Source organism: Sinohyriopsis cumingii, unplaced genomic scaffold (genome assembly GCF_028554795.1).
Source record: "Sinohyriopsis cumingii isolate HCF-2022 unplaced genomic scaffold, ASM2855479v2 utg000127l, whole genome shotgun sequence".
NCBI lineage: Eukaryota > Metazoa > Mollusca > Bivalvia > Unionida > Unionidae > Sinohyriopsis > Sinohyriopsis cumingii.
The window spans coordinates 6,985,803-6,993,492 of record NW_028315871.1 but is presented as its reverse complement, the minus strand read 5'-3'; the positions used below and the strand labels follow the sequence as shown (position 1 = coordinate 6,993,492).

At 39.2% G+C, this 7,690-nt stretch overlaps 1 protein-coding gene across 1 annotated transcript in view; it reads right to left on the bottom strand.

Moving 5' to 3' along the window:
• LOC149774876 (uncharacterized) overlaps positions 1-7,690 on the bottom strand; it is a 138,068-nt gene that overhangs the window by 50,351 nt on the left and 80,027 nt on the right. The window lies entirely within an intron of this gene.

Sequence of the window (7,690 nt, the reverse complement as noted above, 5' to 3'; positions counted from 1 at the left end):
TAAACAAAACACAGGATCCTAGAAAATAGTAATGTCAACTCATTTGAGCAATTCACTGCTAATGCACAGATTTATAATTTAAAAAAAAAAAAAAAATCTATACCGAATTGGACGGCTTGTATGAATAGTGTTTACCGTATATATGCATGCATACCTCACTCCCTAAATGCAAGTTATTACAATACCCTCTGCCAAGAGTGTTAGTGTCCTCACCACACTCTTAAAATTTACACTGAAGGCACTTGTATACACAAAACTGATGCTTTAAATTTTATAGAAAGTACTGTAGTAATGGTAGGAGCAGTTGAAATATAATGGTTATAATTTACACAGAAAACTCAACATCTTCAGGAACAAGAACATGGAATTAAATTACTCAGATTATCTATAAACAATAGATACTGTAATTCAACACTGATATCAATAATATCTTAAATTCCAAATTCCGAGCCTACAGATGTCACAGGTTTCAAGCACAAGTACTATGTTAACAATGAAATGTTTAAGAACATATGTACACTAATTTGGCTTAAGAGCAATTCTGGGTACAAGTTTTGTTTCCCTATTATAAAGTATAAATTGCACAGTAAGAAAAATTCAGTAATTTCAAATATATGTGACAATACTAAATGAACTTATTCATTATTCAATACTAAACTGCATATGACTGTTAAAAGAAACAAACTTGCATACCTATTGTGATCCTATGAACCAATTTCAGACTACATATTGTAGAAAGAAAAAAAAAAATACTTTACATCTGTATGAAGTAACTTATTTTTGAAGTTTTCAACTTTCCTTTAAACAGCAAATGTGTTAATATAAACTCATGTTGCTAAACTGATATAAGCAATTCTAGAAAAGATGAATATGTATATAATGTATTCCATTTACTGACTGATAATATACTGTTAAAATTAAAGTTTACAACGCTTGATATTTCAGGGTAAGTTGAACATATAATTGGCAAACTTCAGAGCAGTGAGCCAAATCAGTTATGCATGCATGACATTTTAAAATCAAATATCGGTGTAGTTTACAACAATAATATATATGCCAATAGAATGCAATGCATGACTATAGAGGGAAAAAAAAATAAAAAAAAATAATTGTCATTAGGAGCACACGTCTACTTGAAACATTGGTTGTATGCCTGTACTGGCCAAAATAATTGTATGCGGCATGCAGTTTGATATGCCAATAGATAATGCATCATCACTTAGGTGAGCCCAGAAAAAAAAAATTAATATAAAAATATTATTATAATTTTTCTTGTTTTTCAACCCTGTTTAGTTTCAAATATATAGTCCTTGCACTAACTATTCAAAATTGACATTATATTACTGCTTCACAACCAGCTCTGTCAATATTTATGAACTGTGTTTTAAACAACTAATGTTCTTTTCCAGTTCTTGATTCCAGGACCGCCATTCTGGAAGCCTTTATCGTCCATCTTGGGGGTTTTTCACCTGTATATTTCTTCAGTTTGTTGTGATGAACAAGTTTTTCTTTCCCAAATGAATCCAGCTGTATCAGGTAATTTAAACAACTTATTGTCCGCTTGACAACATATGGTCCATCATACATGTTCTGCAATTTTGGTGACATATCTGTCTTCCTACCATCAGCTATTAACCACACTAAATCTCCTGGCTGGTAAGAACTCTGGGACACCTTGGCATCATATAAGTCTTTCTGGTGTCTTGCTGCAGACTGTAAATGTTTTCTGGCAACCTGATGAGCATGATGCATCCTATCTCTAATCAGATCAACATACTCACCATAACTTGTGAAATTTCCTCTTGTCTGGTTCTGCACATATCCAAATGCAAGTTCTACAGGCAACCTTACTTCTCTTCCTAACATCAGTAAGTTTGGTTTTAAACCTGTGGACTCGTGTGGTGTTGCTCGATAAGCAGCTGCTAAACAACCTAGGTGCAAATCCCAGTTCTCTTGCTCTCCCTTTAAATAGGCTTTGATCATCCTTAGAAGAGTACGATTGAACCTCTCTACTAGTCCATTACATCTTGGATTTCTAACACTTGTTCTAGTTTTCCGTATTTCTAACATCTGGCATAACTTTATGAAAATTTCACTTTCATAGTTCCGACCTTGATCAGAATGTATGGTCAAAGGGCATCCAAATCTGCTAATAACCTCCTCCAGTATTTTCTGTGCACATGTTTCAGCAGTCTGGTCAGGTACTGCAAATATTTCGACCCATTTGGTAAAATGATCAGTTGCAACCAAAATGTACTGGTTTCCCCTAGGTGTCTGAGGTAAAGGCCCCAAAATATCTGTTGCCAACCTATCTAAGGGTGCTCCAACTGCCATGTTACCCAATGGTGCTCTTGGGTTCTTGTTGGGTTTCTTATTTGCAGCACAAATATCACATTTCATTAAACAGTTCTTAATGTCTTCCCGCATTTCAAACCAGTAAAATCTTTGAAGGGTTTTCTCACGTGTCTTCTTTATTCCTAAGTGTCCAGATAACACAGAGTCATGCATCTGAAACATTATATCCCTCCTCAGTACCCAAGGAACAATGAATTGTAAATGTTCTCCAGTGCCATCTTTCCTGATGAACTTCTTAAACAGAACCCCATCCTGAAGTTCTAAGATATCCCATAATAACCAATAATGTCGAGTTGCTGCACTCAAAGCAGTAATTGCTGCACTCGATTGTTGTTTATTTTCTTGTTTTGCCTTCATGATAGGACCTATATCTTCATCTTCTTCTTGTAGTTGTTGGAGTTTCATCATGCTGTAGTTTCCAGCCCAAGCTACCCAGCTGTCTGACTTATTCTCCTTTCTGCAATGAACTTCTTTCTCCTTTTCAGGGACTAACTGTGTCTGTAAATCCTTTCTGTATTGAGCTCTGGTTTTCACAGTTCTTAAATTCTCACTCTCTTGTTCAGTCCTGACAGTGGGACCCACTGCCTGATTGGAACCCATCACTTGTTCTACATCATTAAAGGTCAGGCTGTCAACTACTTGATGGTCATCTGTAGTTTCTTCTAAATTAACAATCTGAAGACCCTCTGCCTGCTTAGGACCCAATCTGTTTGTTGCTGAGACATATCCCATCATGTTGTCTTCTCTTTTCCTACATTTCCTACATGGTCCACAGCGCAAAGGTTCCATCATATCAACATCATCACAGTTGCAATCACGTGGATTAGGACACCTGCTGAGAGCATCTGCATTGCCATGCTTGGTGCCACGACGGTATTCCACTGTAAAGTTATATGCTGATAGGATTTCAATCCATCTAGCTATCCGTACCTTTGGTTCTTTCAGTTTGAACAGCCAAACTAAAGCTTGATGGTCTGTCCTGATTTTGAAGGTTCTGCCCAAAAGGTATTGTCTAAAATATTCAACAAAATAACGTACTGCTAATAGTTCCTTGTCCGTTGCACAGTAGTTTTTCTCTGCTCTGTTTAAAGATCGACTGGCAGAGGCTATCACTCGTTCCTTCCCATCTTGGTATTGACTGAGAACAGCTCACTGGCATCGGTGTCGAGAATAAACTCACAAGTAGATAAAGGATAAGCCATGATATCTGTACTTGTAAGCGCTGTCTTTAGATGTTCAAATGCTTCATCACATAATGGTGTCCACTGAAAAGATTTCCCCTTGCGTGTCAATTCCACCAAAGGGCGTACAATCTTGGAAAAATGTTTCACAAAACGGCGATAATAACTTCCCATCCCTAATATTTGTCGTACCTCTGTTACATTTGCAGGTGTAGGCCATTCTAGTATTTTCATGATGTTCCTAGGGCATGGTTTTACTCCTTCCTTGCTAACAATATGACCCAAAAATTCCACCTCCTTTTGTAGTAAATGACATTTATCTGGCTTCAATTTTAATCCAGCATTTTGTATTCTTTGCAACACTTCTTCAAGTCGTAAATGTGTTCCTCAAAGTTTTCCCCAAAAACAATGATGTCATCAATGTAAATTAGACAGGTTTGCCATTGAAGTCCTTGAAGTACTAACTCAACTAGGCGTTGAAAAGTACCTGGGGCTCCGGTAAGTCCCATGAGCATAGTCTTGTATTCAAAGAGTCCATACTTGGTGACGAAAGCTGCCTTTGGAATGTCTTCACCCCTTACTGGAATTTGGTGATACCCTGAGGTAAGATCCAGTGTTGAGAAGGACTCTGCTCCAGCGACAGCATCCAAGCAATCTTGCACACGGGGTAAAGGAAAAGCATCTTTAACAGTTACTGCATTCAGTCGTCTGTAATCAACGCAAGGTCTAACCTGGCCATTCTTCTTTCTAACCAGCACAATGGGTGATGCCCAAGGTGAAGTTGATTTCTGTATTACTCCTTTATCCTCCAGTTCTTGTATTGCTTTCTTTTCATCTGCAGCAAAGGCCAATGGCACTCGTCTTGGGGGTTGTTTGACTGGTTTTGCATCTTTAGTGTCAATGCTGTGCTCAATTAGTGTTGTCAATCCTAAATCATTGTCATCTCTGGAGAATGTATTTGCAAACTTATTAAGTAAATTTGCTATCACTTTTGATTCTTGTGGGCCTTTTGTTGCAACAGTACTCTCATACAAATCTTGTAAGTGTTCTGGTACAATGCAGCTTTCAGTCCCAGCAGAGATATCTCTTTTTACATCCACTCTTTCGAAGTTACTCTTCATCCCACTAAGACATTGTCTTTCTGACTTCTGATTTTTGATTCTGCGGATTTGGCTAAAATTTCTGGTTTCTTCAGTATCTTCAGTGTCAAAGAGTGTCATTTGAATACCGTCATGTCTGTATGCTTGTCCAGTGCGTGTATCCTGTTTGATAAATACAGCTGTTGGGTATGGATTGAGTACTCTAAGTTTCTGAGTGACTTTATCTTTTGTGTCCACTAGGGCAGGAGCCACAATCAAGGAATATTTATCTGTAAAATTTTCACTTGGTTCAATCAGAAACTCATTTTGTTTTATAATTCCATCTTCTTCCTTCCTATCCACAAAAACATCTATTACTGCTTCACTATTTCCTGGTATGATGAAATCGTCTGCTGTTCTTACGTTTCTCACTGTATCATCATTAAGTCCAATCTGTATGCATGGTATTGATACACCATGAAGTTTAATTACCCCTTTGCTTAGCAAAATGTCGGCAGGTCCATCATTCTCATTTTGCAGTATGTCTATTCCAAGAAGTCCTTCGTCTTCAATTTTTGCAACTATAACTTCCCTGTCCAGTTTCAGTGGTCCCAATTCTAGATGAAATGTGGCTTTTCCCAATTCTTTTAACAGTGTCCCACCTGCTCCAGCCAAAGTTACAGACTTCTTTAACGGTGGACGTTTCTCCTCAGGTATTTGATTATAAACTCTGTCAGCAATAATGGTCTTTGTTGCACCCGTATCTGCAGTAAACATCAGTTTCACCCCTTCTATTGAACCCTTAATGTAAATTCCATCATACTTTGGGATGCGTCGTCTGATAAATTCTGGATTTATTTGATCATTATCTTCCATATGTGGGCTCTTGTCATATGGGGCTGCACTTAGGCCCGTGGAGCCAGCCCTATCTCGTTTAAAGCATCAGAGTTGCAAGCAGTCGGAATGGTGACTGATTTCTCTTGAAGAGTGGGTTCTCCAGTTTGCATATTTGACCTCGGTCCATCAGCATAGAGTTTTGTATGCTTAAATGGGCAGTCTCTTGAAAAATGTCCCTGCTCCCCACAACTAAAACAGGTTAGATTGTGACCATTCCCCTCAGTTTTCCTCTGATAAGTTTGCATTTGTTGCCTGCTTCCCTTGCGTAGCAATGTGGACATATTGTTTTGCTGTATTCTCTTCAACCCATCTTCAATTTTCTTTATTTTATCAACTATCTGTTGTAGAATTTCTTGGTCTTGGGATTTATTCCCGCTAGATTTCTCACTTTCTATCGTGTCTTCTTTTCTTGTCTTTAGAGTGACAGGTCCAACCTTTACTGTATTCTGTGTTTCTTTACACCATCATTCTTTACTGGTACCCGGTATACATGCTCACCTGTTCCGTACTCACCTTCCTCAATTAATTCGCAATCATCATCTAAATCTGACTCAACTCCCTGTGGTGTAGTCCTTCTGGTCATCTTTTTAAATGTTCTATCTTGCGCAGACTCATGGACATTGGGACGTGTCTTGGTTTGCATAAAATTTACTACATGATACACTGCTTCATCAATGTCATTTGGTTCCTTGACATATTCTACCTGGAAACGTGCTCTGTCATCATACAGACCATCTAAAAATCTTCTAAGTAAATCTTCTCTTCTGGTTCTTGTGTCTCTGTTAGGATGTGCCTTGTCATACAGCCGCTTTAACTCTGCAGCATACTCCTCTGCAAGCTCTCCTGGTTTTTGCTTCCTTCTGCTGAATTGCCCAGCATAAGTCTTTGTTGTCTCCACAATACGATAGCGATTGTTCAGCTCATTCACTAGTGCTCTGAAATTTCCTAAGGTCTTTCTAGGAAGCTGACTGAATACAAAGTCCCCAGCCTGTCCATGCAGGCGTGGTAATAACTCATCCAGTTTCTGCTCATCGGTCCAGTGTTGCCTATCAGCTATTGCTGTAAACCTGTTAATCCATACATTCCATGATTCTTTCCCAGTAAATGCAGGAAGTCGCACACTATGACTCCTTGCAGTTCTGAAACTTGTGGCCTGTCCCATATTTAGACTAGATCTGGAAATGCCCGAACTATACCCTTCAACTTCAACATCACTCCCATCTGATGAACTCATAATATCATCAGCATTACCTTCGCTATCCTGTGACATTCGTGTCCTTGCCGAATGCACTTTTCTATTACTTCTTCTTGTCTCAATAACTGAATCTCGAGACTCCTCAGCTGGAGTATTTCCACAAGATGGTGACTGGGCCCTAGCCACCAACCCTTGTAATACATTCTCTATACTCCGCATTGTCCCAGATACCTCTTTCATAAACCCTTGCATTGCAGTACTTACTGCAGATACAACGCTTCCAGTCAGATCTGTAGACTTTTCCTTGGCCATTTCAGCATTTTCTCCAATAACATCAACTTGGTCAACACCATGTAGATTCCTCTGCCACTCTCTGGTGGCTGGCAACACCTGGACAGATGCATTTAATCTTCTTGACCTTCTCTCAGTAGCTTCACATGACCTACTTGGCCCTGCATTATAATCAATATCAGTTGCCCTATTATCGTTTAAATCTTCATTTCTCATATGTGTCCTGTCGTCTTTTTCAGAGATGACATCCTCACCAAATTCACTGTGATCTTCAACTGCTGATTCCACTGGAAATCTGCATCCAGCATCCATTTCTACTTCACATGAGGACCCTTTGCCTTGGATCTGGTCCTGCTTGACAGTCAGTTGACTCATCCCCTGAGCTTTTTGATTCCCCTGTTTGCCCATGACAGATACAACAGCTCAAATTAAGGTGCAGTATACCCAGACTCACTTGTTTGGAGCTCTGTATCAGCAAGATATCTCCAGCGGAACCTCCTCCTGAGGTACTTGCAACTTCTCTTGGACCTGGGTTTGAATCTCAGAATCTGTCTTCCACAATGGCAGATCCCACCGCTGCCACCAGACTTTGTAACGGCCAAGCTAGGTCCTGATAATACTATCTTGGAGTATCGCACCAGGGATGAGTATGCTTCTTATCAGCTGACTGAGGAGGGGGAGAATGGAGTAAA